The 17,246-nt window shown below is 51.1% G+C and overlaps 1 long non-coding RNA gene across 1 annotated transcript in view; it reads right to left on the bottom strand.

Moving 5' to 3' along the window:
* LOC140427457 (uncharacterized) overlaps nucleotides 1–16,710 on the bottom strand; it is a 55,176-nt gene extending 38,466 nt beyond the window's left edge. The window contains exon 1 of the long non-coding RNA XR_011948500.1: nucleotides 16,653–16,710. This is a non-coding gene — a long non-coding RNA (uncharacterized lncRNA). The remainder of the gene's footprint in view (nucleotides 1–16,652) is intronic.
* Nucleotides 16,711–17,246: the final 536 nt, after the last annotated feature.

Consider the following 17,246-nt stretch of genomic DNA (forward strand, 5'->3'; position numbering starts at 1 on the left):
ATAAAATGGGCAGCTGTTAGTCACATATCAGCTGCATGTGGAAATCCTTTCAGTTTGTGTGGAGCTGCCTGTCACCTGCAGGTGCTCCTAGGGAACGTGCATCCCATCGAACAACGCCTGGACACAGGGCATGTCAGCAATGGCGGCGAACTCCACTGCCCAGGCATCCTGGTGTCCTCGATCTACATTGAAATGGATGTATTGTGCCAACTGGGCATATTGGGCCTCCATGATGGTACGGATGCACCTGCGCACCGTGTTTTGTGAGATCCCAGACAGGTCCTTACTCGGCACCTGGAAGGACCCCGTGGCGTAAAGATTCAGGGTAATATTCAGCTTGACGGCCACCAGAAGCAGATGTCCCTTCCCATTCCCCCGGTGCCAGATGTGCCATGATCTGGCAGATATATCGCATTGTCTCTCTGCTCAGCGAGAGTCTTTGACGACATGCCCAGTCTGTCAGATCCTCGAATGATGGGCGCTGCCGGTACACACTTGGCCTCATGTGGCACCTCCGTTGCACCTCCTCCTCCTTGGCCTGTTGGGCAGCCAGCTCTCCATCCTGGGCAGCTGCCTCCTGTTCTGGAGCTTCCTCCTCCTCCTCGAGCAGCTCCAGCTCGCATAGCCACTTGGCATCCCCCAGGGCTGCGGCGATTAGGAGGAAGGCCACCATTGCTGGTTGAGTTCCAATATCTATTGTCTGCAGGGGGTGAAAGGCCGACATGTTAGCATGGTGTCTACCCGTGTGCCTAACCAGGTCTAATGGGCTACACGGTAGCCCCGGTTGGCACTGCAGGATCTGCCGCCGCATGCTCCCCCGATCTCCGCACCCGTGGCCCCGTTGGTGCCTGGCACCTTGGGGGTCTCTGGCCCTAGTGACCATCCCTGATGCCTGATGCCAGAGGTACCATCAGCTGGCGCTGCCCTTGCCAGCGGTATGCTCCGCAGCCCCCGTAGGTGCGACTAGGGGCATTGTCGTTGAGTGGGCCGTGTGGTGCCCTGTGGCTGGTTGGGTGGTAGGGGTTGTGGTGGAGGGTGGGGTGGGAGGGCTGGGGGCACCCATTCGGCCAGTGTCGCTCTGCAGAATCAGGGACCAAGGTGGGTGGACAGTGGGTGCGCAGCAAGAGACTTGCCTTGCAGGCTGCGGCAATGGCGGTCCCTGCCTGGACACCGCTCCAGTCCTGTAGGGGATCACCCCAGCCACATGACCCATTCCACCGTCATGCACCACGCTCCAGCCCTGGTAGGGCACACCCCCACCCCCCCCCTCCCGCAGCCAGCCCGGCCAGTGTCAGGACATCTCTGTGTCCTACCTCTTCTCTCACTTCCTCTTCAGCCACTATGACGGTTTCATGATTTTTAAAAGCACTAGTGAACCATGCTGTGGGGAACTTGGCCCATCGGAGGTGGAATATCATGGGGTCTGCTGAGAATACCGAGTTTCTGCAGTGTATCTTGTACACACTGCTGCCACTGTGCGTCAGTGCCGGGTCGGAGAATCCCCGGGGGACACGAGAATGTGGCCCTGCTGCCGGCTTCCCCATTCTCTGGTGCCGATTCTCGGGAACTCCCGGGATTCCTGCCGCGCCAGTCGGGGGCCGTTGACAGCGGCCCCTCCGGCGATTCTACGGGCCCCGATGGGCTGAGTGGCCGACGGGTTTGGCCGAGTCCCGCTGGCGTTGGTTATTCAGGTCCCACATGACGGGACCTGGAAGGTGAGTCTGCAGAGGCGTCCTGTAGGGGGGGGGCGGGGGGATCTGATCCCGGGGGGGTGTGGCCCCATGGTGGCCTGGCCCGCGATCGGGGCCAACTGATCGGCGGGCGGGCTGGTTCCTTGGGGGCCTATTTTACTCCGCACCGGATACCTGTAAGGTTCCGCCATATTGTCTGGGGGCCGGAACGGAGAAGGGAACCTCCACGCATGCGCAGAAATATGCCGGCCGTAGCACGCATGCGCGAACTTGCGGGGACCGTTCCGTGCTGGCTGGAGCTGCGGCGGCCACTCCAGCGTCAACCTAGCCCCCTAGCAAGGGGAGCATTCCCCATTATCGGGGACCGTTGACGCCGGAGTGGTTGGCGCTGCTTTTCATGCCGGCGTGGGGACATAGGCCCATTATTGGAGAATCCCGCCCCATATGTTTAAGTTGGAGAGTAGGTGCCAGTCAAGAAAGTTGCTTTGTCCTAGATGGTGTGGAACGTCTTGAGTGTTTTGGAGCTGCATTCATCCTGGAAAATGGAGAGTATTCCATATCACTGTTGATTTGTGTTTTGTAGATGATGGACAGGGTTTGGGGAGTCAGGAGGTGAATTAATCGCCTTAGATTTCTCAGTCTCTGACTTGCTCTTGTAGCCATTATATTTTTATGGCTATTCCAATTCATTTCCTGGTCAATAGTAACTGCCAGGATGTTGATAGAGTGTGTTTCAACGATGGGAATGTCATTGAATACCAAATGGATATGGTTAGATTCTCGTTTATTGGAGATTGCCATTGCCTAGCACTTGTGTGGCACGAATGTTACTTGCCTCTTCTGATCCTGAATGTTGACCAGGTACTGCTGCGTACGGACATGGATTGCTTCTGCATCTGAGAAGTTTTGGACGATGTTGTAAAACTGTGCAATCGTCAGTGAACATCCCCATCTCTGACATCAGATAAAGGAAAGGTCAATTATGAGTTCAGCTCCTTTGTGCATATTTCAGCCAAGGCTGTACGAGATCAGGGGACAAGCATCTCCGGTGGAATCCAAACTGAGTGTTAGGGAAAAGGTTGTTACTGAATAAATGCCGCTTGATCGTACTGTCAGTGACAACTCCCATCACTTTTCAGATGATCACGAGTAAACTGATGGAGTAATGGTTGGATCGGATTTGTCCTGATTTTTGTGGATAGGACATATCTGGAAATTATCCTCATTTCCAAGTAGATGCCAATGTTAGAGTCACACTGTAACAGCTTGGCCAGAGGCAGGGCTGTTGTGTTCTGTGACCTTGGGCTGGATTCTCCGGTTTTGAAGCAACGTCCCCACGCCAGCGTGTGAACAGTGGCATTTTTTGACAGAAACAATGGCGTAAAATGGCCATCAATCCACAGTTTGGCCAGGGGCTAGCATGCCGGCAGCGTAGAACACCCGACTCTAGCTGCCGATACGGCCTGGAGAATTGTCGGGTCCGTGGCTGTGCATGCGCACAGTAGCGGCCGCGTCGTGCTACATGACGCCGCTGCTCGCGGACCTGGTCCACAAAATAGTTCCCCCCCCCACTTTGTATGGCTCGCATGCCCCGGACCCCCCCTGGCTCGCATGCCCCCCGGACCCCCCCCCCCCCCACAGTGCCCCCAGCTCCTGCCTGCGGATCGGCTCTCCCCGACTGTGGCAGCACTGGACTGAGTCTGCAGCCGCCACGCCGAGCATGCCATGCCAGGCAATGTCCTGAGGCCATCAATACACCGCTTTGGAGGGGGCGGAACATCATGAAAGCGGCACCCACCTCCCCCTCCAATTTGGTCGTTATGTGATTCTCCAGCCAATCGCTAAACGCGATTCCGGCGTCGGCAACCAGAGAATCCAACCCCTTTTTCTTTGCAATGATTCATACAGAATTGCTGGTGACTTAACTAGAATGATCATGTATTAATGTACATGTGGTAAGGCAACAATCAGAATGTTATACAGACTAAGTTACTGATTAAGTGACATAGACTCTCCTGGAACTATCTTTACGTGCAACTGTCCTGGTGTATGCCTTACAACCTTCTGGCGAGAGCCAGATGTCACATAACTGATGTCTAACCCCACCTGCTGGTGGGAGGTCACATTGCGGAGTGTGTACAATATTATTCACAGGCATATCACCACAAGGACTAGTTCTGGAGCACATGCCTTCAGCACTATTACTAGAATGTTGTCAGGACCCATTACCTTTGCAGTACCCAGACCTTTAAGTCATTTCTTAAGATCACAAGGAGTGAATTGAATTGGCTGAAGATTGACATAGAAACATAGAAACTGGGAGCTGGAGTCGGCCATTCATCCCTTCAAGCCTACTCCACCCGTCATTCAATATGATTATGGCTGAACTGCCATGCTGGGGACCCCAGGGGGAGGTTGAGATGGATCATCCACTTAGCAGTTCATCTGAAGTGGCTATAAATGCTTCAACCTTGCCTTTTGCACTGATGCGCTGGGCTCCCCCATCATTAAGGGTGGGGATATTTGTGGAGCCTGCTCCTCCTATTAGGTGGATGTGGCAGGACTGCAGAGCTCAGAACTTATCTGTCTGTGATTGCATGTTGTTTCTGCTATTTGGCACGCAAGTATCATAGGATCTTACAATCGAGTCTGCACCGACCTTTCACAAGAGTACCCTACCTAGGTCCGCTCCCTCGCCCCATCCTCATAACTTAACCTGCACATCCCGGGACAATTTAGCATGGCTAAGCCACCTAACCTGCTCATCTTTGGACTGTGGGAGGAAACTGGAGAACCCTGAAGGAAACTCACGCAGCCATGGGGAGAATGTACAAACTCCACACAACCTGGGGGTCCCCATCGCTGTGAGGCAGCAGTGCTAATCACTGTGCCCCACACAATGCAGTAGCCTTGTGTTGTAGCTTCACCAAATTGACACCTCATTTTTAGGAATGTCTAATGCTTCTCCTGGCATCAACATCCAAGCACTCTTCATTTAATCAGAGTTGATCCCCGACTTTGTTGCAATGGTAGAGTGGGGGGTATGGCAAGCCATGATTTTACAGAGTTTAATACAGTTCTGCTGCTGCTGATGGTCCAATGCTTTCATGGGTGCACGATTTTGAGTTGCTAGATCAATTCTGAATCTATCCCATTTAGCACAGTGGTAGTGCCACACAGCACGATGGAAGGTCTGTTCAGTGTGAAGATGGAACTTTGTCTTCACAAGGATTGTACCTTGGTCACTCCTACCTACACTGTCATGAACAGATACATCTGTGACAGGTAGATTGGTGAGTACAAGATCTTGTTGGTTTTCCCCCTTGTTGGTTCCCTCACCGCCTGCCAGGCAGATTTGACGTTCGTGACTTGGCCATTTCAGACATTAGTGGTCTCACTGAGCCATACTTGGTGTTGGGCATTAAAGTCCCTGACCCAGAGTACATTCTGTGCCATTGCCACCATCAGTACATTTCCCGATTGGTGGTCAGCATAGAGGAATGGCGATTCTTGAGTCGGAGATTACATTTGACCTGATGCCAAGAGAATTCATGGGAGTCAGAGTCAATGTTGAGTACTCCCAGGAAACTTCCTTCCCATTATATACCACTGGGCTGTCACCTCTGCTGCGTCTATCCTGCCGATGGGACAGGACATATTCAGGGATGATGATGGTGGCGTCTGAGAAATTATTTGTATGGTATGATTCTGTGGATATGAACATGGTGGGTTGGTGCTTGTGTAGTCTGTGGGACAGCTCTTGCAATTTTGGCTCAAGGCCTCAGATGCTAGTTCGGAGGGTTTTGAAGGGTTGGGTGTGCCATTGTCCATTTCCGGTGCTTGATTCCAGATGTTCCATCCGTTTTTACTCCTTTTTTATTTTTCTGTAGTGGTTTGGTACAACTGAAAGGTTTGCTCGGCCATTTGAGAGGACAGTTAAGAGTTAACCACTTTGCTGTGAGTCTTTAGTCTCATGTATCACAGAATCACAGAATAATACAGCACAGAAGAGGCCCTTCGACACATCAAGCCTGAATCAACACATGAAAAACACCTGACTTGCCTACCTAATCCCATTTGCCAGCATTTGACCCATAGCCTTGAATGTTATGACATGCCAAGTGTTCATCCAGGTACTTTTGAAAGGATGTGAGGCAACCCGCCTCTGGTGCATTCCAGACCATCACCACACTCTGGGTAAAAAGGTTTTTCCTCAAAACCCCCCTAAACCGCCTGCCCCTCACCTTGAACTTGTGTCCCCTCATAATTAGCCCTTCAACTAAGGGGAACAGCTGCTCCCTATCCACCCTGTCCATGCCTCTCATAATCTTGTACACCTCGACCAGGTCGCCCCTCAGTCTTCACAGTTCCAGCAAAAACAACCCAAGCCTATACAACCTCTTTTCATAACTTAAATGTTCGATCCCCGGCAACAACCTGGTGAATCACCTCTGCACCCCCTCCAGTGCAATCACATCCTTCCTGTAATGTGGCGACCAGAATTGCCCACAGTACTCCTGCTGTTGTCTCACCAAATGTCGATACAACTCCAACATGATATCCCTGCTTTTGCAATCTATGCCTCAATTGATAAAGGCAAGTGTCCCATATGCCTTTTTCACCAACCCTATTAACCTGCCATTCTGCCTTCAGAGATCTATGGACAAACACGTCAAGGTCCCTTTGCTCCTTGGGATGTCCCAGTATCGTGCCATTCATTGAATGCTCCCTTATCACATTACTCCTTCCAAAGTGTATCACCTCACACGTTTCAGGGTTCAATTCCATCTGCCACTTTTCTGCCCATTTGAGCTTCCCGTCTATATCTTCCTGCAACCCAAGACACATATAGACCAGATTGGTTAAGGATGGCAAATTTTCTGATAAATCTAAAATGCCAATATTGTTGGGTAGATCATTAAAATTCACTGGGTGACATTGTTTTCAATTTTTAACTTATAATTTGGGGCTAGCACAGTCTAATTTAAAGATGCAATCAGGACTGATAATAACCAAGCTCCGACCATAATTTTCATTCTAACTTGAAGAAGGAACACCACACAAAGAAATTGTAGGCTTCACCTGTCCTGGCCTCTTCCAAATTCCTAGTCTCCACATTTACCCAAGTGTTGCTGAAATATCCTCTGAGCAGCAGCTGCTTCCTATCCACTTTGCTGGTGGAAACAAACTATCAGATTTTTAAAATTCTCAGCGTATGCTTGTAGAGCTAGCATACATTGTCCATCCCGAGTTGCCCTGATTTTTATGGTGAAAACTGAGTGTCTTGCTAGGGCATGCGAGAGGACCATTTAAAGTCAACCATGTTTATGGAGGACTGGAGTCACATGTCGGCATTTCCTTTTCTAAAGCACATCGGTGGATCAGTTGGGTTTTTGCAACAGTCCAACAGCTTCACAATCACTTTCACTGAATTGAAAGCAATGGGGTTAAAAACCTAACAGGTTCTTTTACTGGCAGACTGACCCCGTTTGCCACCCTTTCAACAAAGTGGATAGCGGAGCAGAAAACGTTCCAAAGCAAAACTAAACCCAAGTCAAAGACTGGGGCCGCGATTCTCCGAGCCTCCGTGCCGCAATCACGCTCGGCGCGGGGGCGGAGAATGGGGTGTCAGACCCTCGATCGGGTCCGACGCCTTTCTGCGATTCTCCGGCGAGTGGAGAATCGCTGCCAATCGCGCGGTCGACGTGGCGCCGGTCGGGGGCCATTGAAAGAGGCAATTCTCCGCTGGCAATTTGCCGAATTCCCACCGGTGTGGTTCACTCATGGTTCCACCTGGGAGGCACTCGGAATGGCAGCTGCGGACATAGTCCATGGCCGCCCTGGTGGGGGGCGGAGCGGATCCGTCACCGGGGGGGCCTCCAGGGTGGCCAGGCTCGCAGTCGGGGGCCACTGATCGGCGGGTGCGCGCGATCTGGGGGGACCTTTATTGTCGGGGCCGGCCCGCTGTGTGGGTTCGCCATGTTGCGCAGACCAGCGGCCGGATGTGCAAAGCCCCGTGTCGGCAGACGGAGCTGCGTGGACTACTCCGGAGCCCTGCAAGTCCCCTTCAAAACGGAGAATTACTCTGGACTTTCTAGAAAAAAGTCCAGAGTGATTCGCGCCCGTTTTCTCCCGGGCGTGGCGACATAGCCCCATTATCATAGAATTCCGCCCCATGGGCATGAAGTAGAAAGATCTTGGTCGGAATTCTTTGGTCATTGTGATTCACTATTTCAGCCAGCAGAGCATCCCAGTCCATGGTTTCCCGTCAGCGTGGGCTTCAATGGGAAAACCCACTGACAAGCTGAGAGTGTAGCGAATCCCGCCACCAGGGAACGGCACGCTGCCGGGAAATATAGGGGGCTGGATTCTCTGATTTTGGGGCTATGACCGGAAGAATTGGCATGGCCCCAGCACCGGTCCTCTGACCGGTGAGGGACTAGCAGGCGTGCCATATAAAATGCACAGCCTTCCCGATATAAACGCCTGGAGAAATGCCGGGTCCGTGACCGCGCATGCGCACGGCGATGACCTTATTCGGTTGCGCCGTACAACATGGAGCCGGTCGTGCATGAACCCGACCTGCCAGATAGTGACCACCTGGACACTCTCTCGCTACCCCCCACCAGCCCCCCTAGCCCTGGCCGAAGCCGGCCCCCTCCTCGGCCAGTAGCATGGCTACTGCTCGGCTCTTGGTGCCGCGGGACACAGTATGTAGCCGCCACACCAGGCTCCCGACCGCTGAGTCCAGGGGCGGGATTCTCCGACCCCCCGCCGGGTCGGAGATTCCTCAGGAGGCGGTATGAATCCCGCCCCGCCGCCTCGACGCTGGCTGCCGTATTCTGCAGAGCCGTTTTTCGGGCGGGGACGGGATTCCCGTCACGCCAGTCGGGGGCCACTGGCAGCGACCCCCCCAGCGATTCTCCGGGCCCTGATAGGCCGAGCAGCCATCCATTTATGGCCAGTCCCGCCGGTGTGAATCACTCAACTCACGCACCGGTGGTAAGTTGGTGGGTAAGTCGGTGGGGGCGATCCTTGGGGGGGTGCGGGGGGATCCGACCCTGGGGGGGGGGGGCCCCACAGTGACCTGGGCTGCGATCGGGGCCCACCGATCTGCGTACGGGCTTGTTCCTTGGGGGCACCTCTTCCTTCCGCGCCGGCCCCAGTCGGGCTCTGCTTAGGCCGGTGCAGAGAAGAGAACCCCACGCGCAGGTGCCAAAATACGCTGGCTGGTCTGCGCATGCGCAGAATCACCTTGGCAGTTCTGCGCATGCGCACGATTGCGCCGTCCCTTCGCCGTTGGCTGCAGTGGCTCCAACCCCTCCGGCGTCCACCTAGCCCTCGAAAGTGCTGATAATTCCACACTTCCGGGGGCTGTTGACGCCAAAGTGGTTGGCGGCGGTTTTCCCGCCGGCGTGGGGACTTAGTCCCCAGAAAGGAGAAGCCCAGCCCATGAATCAACTGCGCGGTCGGGAACTCGGCCCATCAGGGCGGAGCATCGGGGGAGGGCCCTCAGGTAATGGCCCGAGTCCATCCCAACGGCGCGCGACTCGCTCCTCGATGACGTGTTTTGGAGGGGGCAGAGCGTCGGAAAACAGGCACCGCCCCCGATTCCATCTTAAAAAGGGATTCTCCGTCAGATCGCCGATAACAAAATCGGCGTCAGGGAATGGAGAATCCCGTCCAGGGTTGAGGGACCGGAGAATCCAGCACGTTATTTCAAGCCAATAACATCAAGCAATGAGTCAAGCAACAAGCTCACCACATAATTATTCTTCAAATTGTTTGAAAATAGTTAAAGTCTCTGGAGGTAAATTGCCAATATTAAGAGTTGTATACAATTTAAAGATCAAAGAATTATAAAGCTGTTCCCCAATTAAAATGGTTGCATTCCATCCTATAATTAACTGATCTTTTGTTAGTTACTGATTTTATGAGATGTTTTAATTGTTATTGGTTTTACTGTATAATGGCACCTGTGAATTTAATTGTTTCCCTCTCATATCTGTACTAAACTCGGTTTCACCCATAAATAATGGCCTTCAGCTTGCCAGAATTTGCACACCACATTAAAAAGTGAAAAGCAGGTTTCCTGTTCTTGACAACATCGATAAAGGAGTAACACCACAAGACTCTTATCAAGTGTTCCATGTTTATACCAAAGCTGCTGCAGTTCATCTCGAGATTCCGTTTAAATCCACCAAAAAATACACACAGCAATACAAGCGTGGGAGCTTTGTCTCAGACTGTGGCGTTGTGCGATTCTGTTCTTTCATTGTAACCTCAATCAGAAGGCAACCATCACTTGCCTGAGTGGATTGGAAAAGTATATGAACTAGGCTTACACAACCATCTACCTTGTCCATGGTACTTATGTATGATTTTTTGCTGTGCCCTCAGACACTAGCAAGGCCAAATTTATGAGACCTCTACCTTTGTCATGGTGACATTCAACTATCATGCTATCTGATATCTCAACATTAATTTCCTTTAATAAAAAACATAAAAGAAACCCCTGATATTTTGAGTAGGTACGACAATCTATGTAGCACTTGTCTGTAAATGGATGGATTTTATGGATAATATGAGATTTAAAGGCTTAATGTTGATATTAATTTTTAACCAGAAAAAATGAAGTAGTTCAGGTAACTCTTCAATAAAATATATGAGGGAATTCTGAAATGTTATAACAAGAGTGAAAATATAATACTGGAATGTATTTGAAGCAGGAAGAAAATTGAAAACTTTTAAAGAAACAATAATTCTTGTAGTCATTCAGGCAAATTACAAAATACCATTTAAAAGTGCCAGGTAAGGGGATGTCGGAGTTAATTCTCCGGTCGCCGATGGCAAAATCACGTTCGGCGATCGGCTGGAGAATCACAGTTCCTGACCAAATCGGACATTGCCTGAGGCCCCCGATGCTCCACCCCCGACCGGACGATTTCCCGATGGTGTCAGTCGCGTGTGGCCTCATCCGTCGGGAACTCGGCATGGTGGCTGCGGACTCCGCGTGGTGTTGGTAAAACTTTGTATAATTCAGAAAAACTGTGTGCACACAGAAGAGATAGATTCTGCGACTATCCTGTAGCTCCCAAAAGTCAGCTGTGCCTGTCCTCAGAATTACATGCATATATATTTAAAGTCCTTCGGAGTCACAAGCAGGTATTGACGTCACTGAATCATTCGGAACAATACAAAGTGATCAGTGTGCATATTTTCTGGTCCCCGTAATGGGAAAACGATTAAAGAATACAATGTTTCCTTACAATCACATGGGTTTGTGCTTAACATATTTAACTTCTAGAAGAGGTGCGAATGTGTTGGACAATGGATCCCTTAGACATACTGGGGCCTCCTGTGTTTCCCTTTTCATATTCAAATGCTCTGTGAGATGATTAAATCATTTCCAATGTGGGTGACTTTAACCCCTTGCTTGCTGGTTTTCCCTTGGGAGATGTTTAACCCCTTGCTTGCTGGTTTGCCCTTGACCTGTGCTATTACAATACTTTGAGACATCTTTATTGTATCAATCCAGACACATATAGCAATTTCTTCCGCTAACAGGGGGCACTGCGGGGGGGTGACCCGGGGTGTATGAGCCGGCCAAGGGGGAGGCACTATTTCGCAGGACGGGTCCACGAGCGGCCTCCGCCATGTAGCATGGTACGACCGCTGCAGGCCGCCACCGTGCGCATGCGCGGCCATGAACCCGGCAATTCTCCGAGCCGAATCGGCTACTAGAGCCGGGTGCTCTACGCTGCCGCCATGCTAGCCCCCAGCAAAACGAGGAATCGGTAGCCATATTAAGACAATTGTTTATGGCGTAAAATGCCACCGTTTCCACGCCAGTGTGGAGACATAGCCCCAGAATCTGAGAATCTAGCCCGTCATTACTTTAATTTCTCTTTGAAATGTAATGTTTAAATGAGATTAATTACGAATGATGGAAAAGCAAGGCGATCCAACAGCATGTAAGGAAAAAAACAGAGTGGTTAATTGTTGTTTCCTTGTAAACAAATTACATTATTGCACCATCAGTGACAAGTACTGAGGTTGACAAACCAGGAGATTGGGTTTTAGCATGGCAAAGAACTATTGGGGCTCGATTCAATCAAAAACATTTGATATCCGGTTTCAGGCGCGTTTAATGGGGTGTTTCTCGGCACTAAAGACCCCGCTATTCAACGGCACTTTGCTGGGTTTTATGGCCTCGGCGGTGAACTCCCCGTCGAGGTCACACTTTAGTTATTTCCTGCTCGCCAGTGCAGGAACACTACTCGTATTTCGGGCGTAATTTTTAAAGGCAGCCCCAATCTGTTGACTCCTCCTCAGCAACCCCACCGCAGCCTCCAGACCTCCCGCACTTCACCCAAATGACCTCTTCCAGCGTCCTCGAGTTCCCCCTCACCCTATCTCTTATAGACAAGGCCCCATCAGGGCCATACCCCTAGCACTGGCAACCTGGCATCCAGGCACCTTGGCGTTGCCAGCCTGGCCATTATTAATGCCCCTGCCATTATAGCACTGTCAGGTGGCTGGGTGGCAGTGCCAAAATGCCAAGTTGGCAATGTCAAGGTGCCCAGGGGCCAGTGTGAGTGCCAGGGTGACACCCTACCTAATGCCTAACCTGGGGGTCTCCAATGGCATGGGAGACCCCCCAGGTGCCATTATGACTGGTCCATGTTCGTGTGGACCAGTACTAAAGAGCGCCCTGGCAAGGTCTCCTAGGCATGGCTGGTAAATCCGAGTAACTGGGAGAATCTGGCAAATTTCCAGCTACAGCGAGATCCGGATTACGACGCCTTGCCAGATTCCGTTGAATCTTGCGAGATATTTTGGCCTCTTGCGAGATTCAACGGCCTCATCCCGAAACCAAGCCAGGCGCGACGAGTCCGTTGCATCACGCCTGTGGTTTCTCTAAAGATGAACCAACAGCTGTGAATACAAGGAAGCTCAGTCTTCAGACATTTAGACATATATTTCAGCCCCTTTTGGAGAGGTGACTTTACCTTCTCCAGTCTTATAATACAAATATCAAAAAGTATTAATTTGGCATTTCATTATTGAATCACAGAAATTCTAATAACTCAGAGAAATATTCCAAACTTTTTGTCCAAAAATAGTAGTCAGGAACAATATTAAAAAAGCTTGCTAATTTAATTCAAATGTTCCTATTAAAATTAGTTGTGTGAAGGGTAGTTTCTTGTCACATTAAAATTATTGTTGTTCCTTCTTCCACCTTTTTTCAATAATGATCAATGAATAATCTGAGAGTCAAATAAATTCTGAAGTAGACAAACTGATCTAAAATCAGGAAATGAGACACAAGGTACAACTCTCAGAACAATGACCATTGACTGCATTGAAGAATAGTGTAACCATCCAGCCAGGTTTTAGAGAAAGTATTTATTAATAATGCAGATTCAGAAGCTGCTTTAAAAAATGCCAAATGTGATAAAGGTGATGAATTTAATCTCAAGCACAATGATTATCTTGAATTCATTTCTCATCCAAGTGATGACGCACAATGCTGTATTAAGAGGAAAGCAAACTAATTCGACTGCTCCCATAGGGTGCCCTCCAGTGACTTTGTGAATGTTAGTGACTGTTACTTGTGTTGGTTTCTTTGTGATACTGTTAACTGGTGACCTCTGGAATTTCGGCCTGGCTGCAGACAGAAACAGGCTGGTAAAGCCTGACCTAGTTGGCTCTTTAGCGCCATGATGTATGTTGGTTGAGGGGGTTGGGGAGAGGGCAGATGTGTTGCTCTATCAAAAAGAGGGCAACATGTAATATTCTTGTTGTGCCACTGCCATTGGATTGTGGGGAGACTGTGGACTGCAGGAGATAAGTGATGCCACGAAATCCCTAACCATGTGCCACCAGTCGCGTCAAGGTGGGCCACAAATTGGAGACCCGGGGCGAGATTCTCCGACCCCCCGCCGGGTCGGAGAATGGCCGGGGGTTGGCGTGAATCCCGCCCCCGCCGGTTGCCGAATTCTCTGGCACCAGAGATTCGGCGGGGGCAGGAATCGCGCCGCACCGGTTGGCGGCCAACCCCCCACCCCCCCGGCGATTCTCCGGCCCGAATGGGCCGAAGTCCCGCTGCTAAGATGCCTGTCCCGCCGGCGTGGATTAAACCACCTCTCTTACCGGCGGGACAAGGCGGCGCGGGCGGGCTCCGTGGTCCTGGGGGGGGGGGGGGGGCGCGGGGCGATCTGGCCCCGGGGGGTGCCCCCACAGGGGGCCTGTGCCATGGGGGCACTCTTTTCCTTCCGCCTTCGCCACGGTCTCCACCATGGCGGAGGCGGAAGAGACCCCCTCCACTGCGCATGCGCGTGGATGCCGTGAGCGGCCGCTGACGCTCCCGTGCATGCGCCGCCCGGAGATGTCATTTCCCGCCAGCTGGCAGGGCACCAAAGGCCTTTTCCGCCAGCTGGCGGGGCGGAAATCAGTCCGGCGTGGGCCTTGCCGCTCAAGGTTAGGGCTGGGCCCCCCAAGATGCGGAGGATTCCGCACCTTTGGGGCGGCGCGATGCCCGACTGATTTGCGCCGTTTTGAGCGCCGGTCGGTGGACATCGCGCCGATACCGGAGAATTTCGCCGCAGATTCTGGATGACAAACATTTGAGCTTCCATGTTATTTGATATTACATCTATATTTTCTTGCTCTAGGTTCTTGAATCACTGGAAACAATCTATTTGCTTCTACTATGACCCATCATTTCATAAAGATAGAAAGCCAACCAAAAATGCACTATTAACTCACATCATCTTGAAAATGGAGTTTGAGAGCCAAATGATCCAGTGGGCTAAAGACATGAGAATATCACAAAACATCGTGGCCGTGACCTTCTCCCTTAAGATCAAAAACAATCTTCCTTTGTCCAGTTAGTAATTTAATGCACTTTAGCTTTCATTTTGGAGTTCTTGGGCTGCACAAGAGTTGTAACCAATTGTGATTATTTATGTTTTAATAAAAACTCAAGTGTTACATTGAAGGAAATTAGCATTAACTTCAGAAAGCAGCACCCAGAGGAATTAATAAGTGACACCCAATTGTACACAAACTACCAGGTAGATTTTGTTCTATTTGGCTGAATAGATCTGTACCTTTAGCTATAGATATGGGGCTGGATTCTCCAAAAATGGGGCTATGTCCCTTTACGCTGGCGTTTCACTCTGGACTTCCTTTAAGTAAGTCGTGAGCGATTCTCCGACCTGCAGGGGGCTGGCAGTGCCCCGGAGTGCTTCTCCAGCCCTGGCTGCGGATATGGGGCCCTGCACTTCCGGTCGGGAGACCGCACATGTGCACATCGGCCGTGCCATGCGACATGGCGGATTCACACCGTGGACCGTCATCAAAAATGTAGGCCACCACGTGATTGCGCGCACCGCGGGTCCATGCCGCTCGATCGCTCCCTGGCCATCCATGAGGCACCCCCCCCCCCCCACCCCGGTGATCGATCCCCCGTCCCACACCAGGGCGGTGTCCGCAACCCGAGATTCCCGACGGCTGATATGTGGGGCAAAATTCTCCTACCCGCCCCGCCATATTTCTGCCCCGACTGGCCGGCGGGAGTCTCTGTAACAACGGCCGGTCAATGGGGTTTCCCATTGTGGGGCAGCCCCACGCCGTCGGGAAACCCCCGGGCGCCGGCAAAACGGAGACTCCCGCCGGCGGAGAATGACGCCCGTGGTTTTGCGCGGACAATCGCGGTGGGGGCATCTGTCAATAGCCCCCTACCCGTCCCGTGTAAATCGCGTGTGAGCGACCCCCGAGCAATTCTCCAGAGAATCACTTCAGCGGCGCCGGTCCCGATTTACGGGTGAAGGACCATTCTCCACCCCGGAGAATCCAGCCCATGGTGTTGGAGGAAGATTTGCAATGATGACTGTGGTGCGAAAAGCGCAATAAGATCAGGTTTTGTGTTGGTGTAGGTTTCACCGAAAGTGGGCAGTGTGGGAGATGGGCCCACCTTATCTGCAATGTACTCTTCCCACTCATTTTTCTGGCGTCAATCACATCTTATTGCTTTGCATGAGCTACATAGATGAAACTGTCTGTGAGTCAGAGTTCAGCAGTTGGTGGGTGGAAAATTGTGTTTTACTGCAGGATTTAAAGTCTCACAGCAGTTTAAAGTGCAAAACATTCTTATTTGGTGATGTCGAGCTCCAGCTAACTTGAGACAAATCATCTTGTCTGTAAGGAATGCAAGATACAGTGGGGAAACCCCCCACCATTAGATGTTCGGGTCACCCCTCCCCCTCTCAGACAATGCAGGCTTCACGATGACTCAACCCAGCCACCATCCGCTCCCCACCATCCTTGCTGGCATTAGTCCACCTCCCCCCCCCCACCTCTCTAGTAAAGGCCCCCCACCATCAGCACTCCCCGAGGAGTGACTCTCCGCTATGGGGTCGTCAAACCTCAGTGCCAACCTCACTGCCGCGTGGCACCCCAGCAAAGCCAACCTGACACTGCCACGGTGCCCAGGGCAGTGCCAGGTCACTGCCTTGCCATTTTCCCATTCATCTGGGGATGACTATGTTCTCCGACCTCCCACTCTAGTGTGGTCAACGCATCTGCGACCAGTAGTGATTCCCACCGATGCCACGCCACATCGATGAGTGGGAACATTGCACGTTCCCAGAAGATTGGGCGTCAGGCTGACTTTGCATGTTAAAATCTATTTAAATTCATAGTGTGAACCTGATTATGTCTGCTGGAAGGGCCTGAGAACAACGCACCCGGAAATTGAATTTCAGATATTTCCCCAAGATAGCCACAATTCCAACGGGCACAACGTTGCTGGAAAATTGCCCCCATACTCACTATGCTCTACATACTGAACATTAGGTAATACAGGATGTCGTTCTATTCAATGGAACTTCCAACTTCCTTTACAGAGTATACAGGAGAAGATCGTCTATAACAAAAGCGAGAATGAACACTTACAGGAAGAGGATGTCCCCGTGTCATTGGATACAAGGAAAACCCCCTCAAAATCCTAGAAAGGACAGTTGTAGAGGGTGCAAGAAGTAGGGGAGTAAATGCTTTAATGCAAATTCATAAATAAAACTTCAGCTGTTATCCCAGTTTTTTTGCGGTTTACATTCTTGCCACTTCATTTGTTGACATTTAAGTGTCAGCATGACAGTTAGAAATTGTGGAATATTCTTTTTGACATTGAGTTACTCTCATTATCATCCTCAAAGTAGACAGAGCCACATATCAATCATGCATATGCAGTCAAATTTTCCTTCAGGTTGATTTCCGGTGGCGGCTATGAAGGAGTAAGTCGCACATTTGGTGGCTCCCGCTCTGGTCGGACGTTTGGACCTTTTCCCCCGATTTTATACCGGACGTAAATTGTAAAACTGATGACAGAGGCAATTGTGTACTGAATTCCCACATCAGTGCATGGAGAGAAGGACTAGAAGTGCTCGTAAAGGCAGAAACAGAAAGACAGAGAAGGCTTGGGCTGAAGCTGCAGCAGGAGGCAGCATGGCGATGGACTGGACCTCTGGTGCGTCGACCCAGCGGTCAACG

The sequence above is a fragment of the Scyliorhinus torazame genome, chromosome 7, assembly GCF_047496885.1.
Source record: "Scyliorhinus torazame isolate Kashiwa2021f chromosome 7, sScyTor2.1, whole genome shotgun sequence".
In the NCBI taxonomy this organism is placed as follows: domain Eukaryota; kingdom Metazoa; phylum Chordata; class Chondrichthyes; order Carcharhiniformes; family Scyliorhinidae; genus Scyliorhinus; species Scyliorhinus torazame.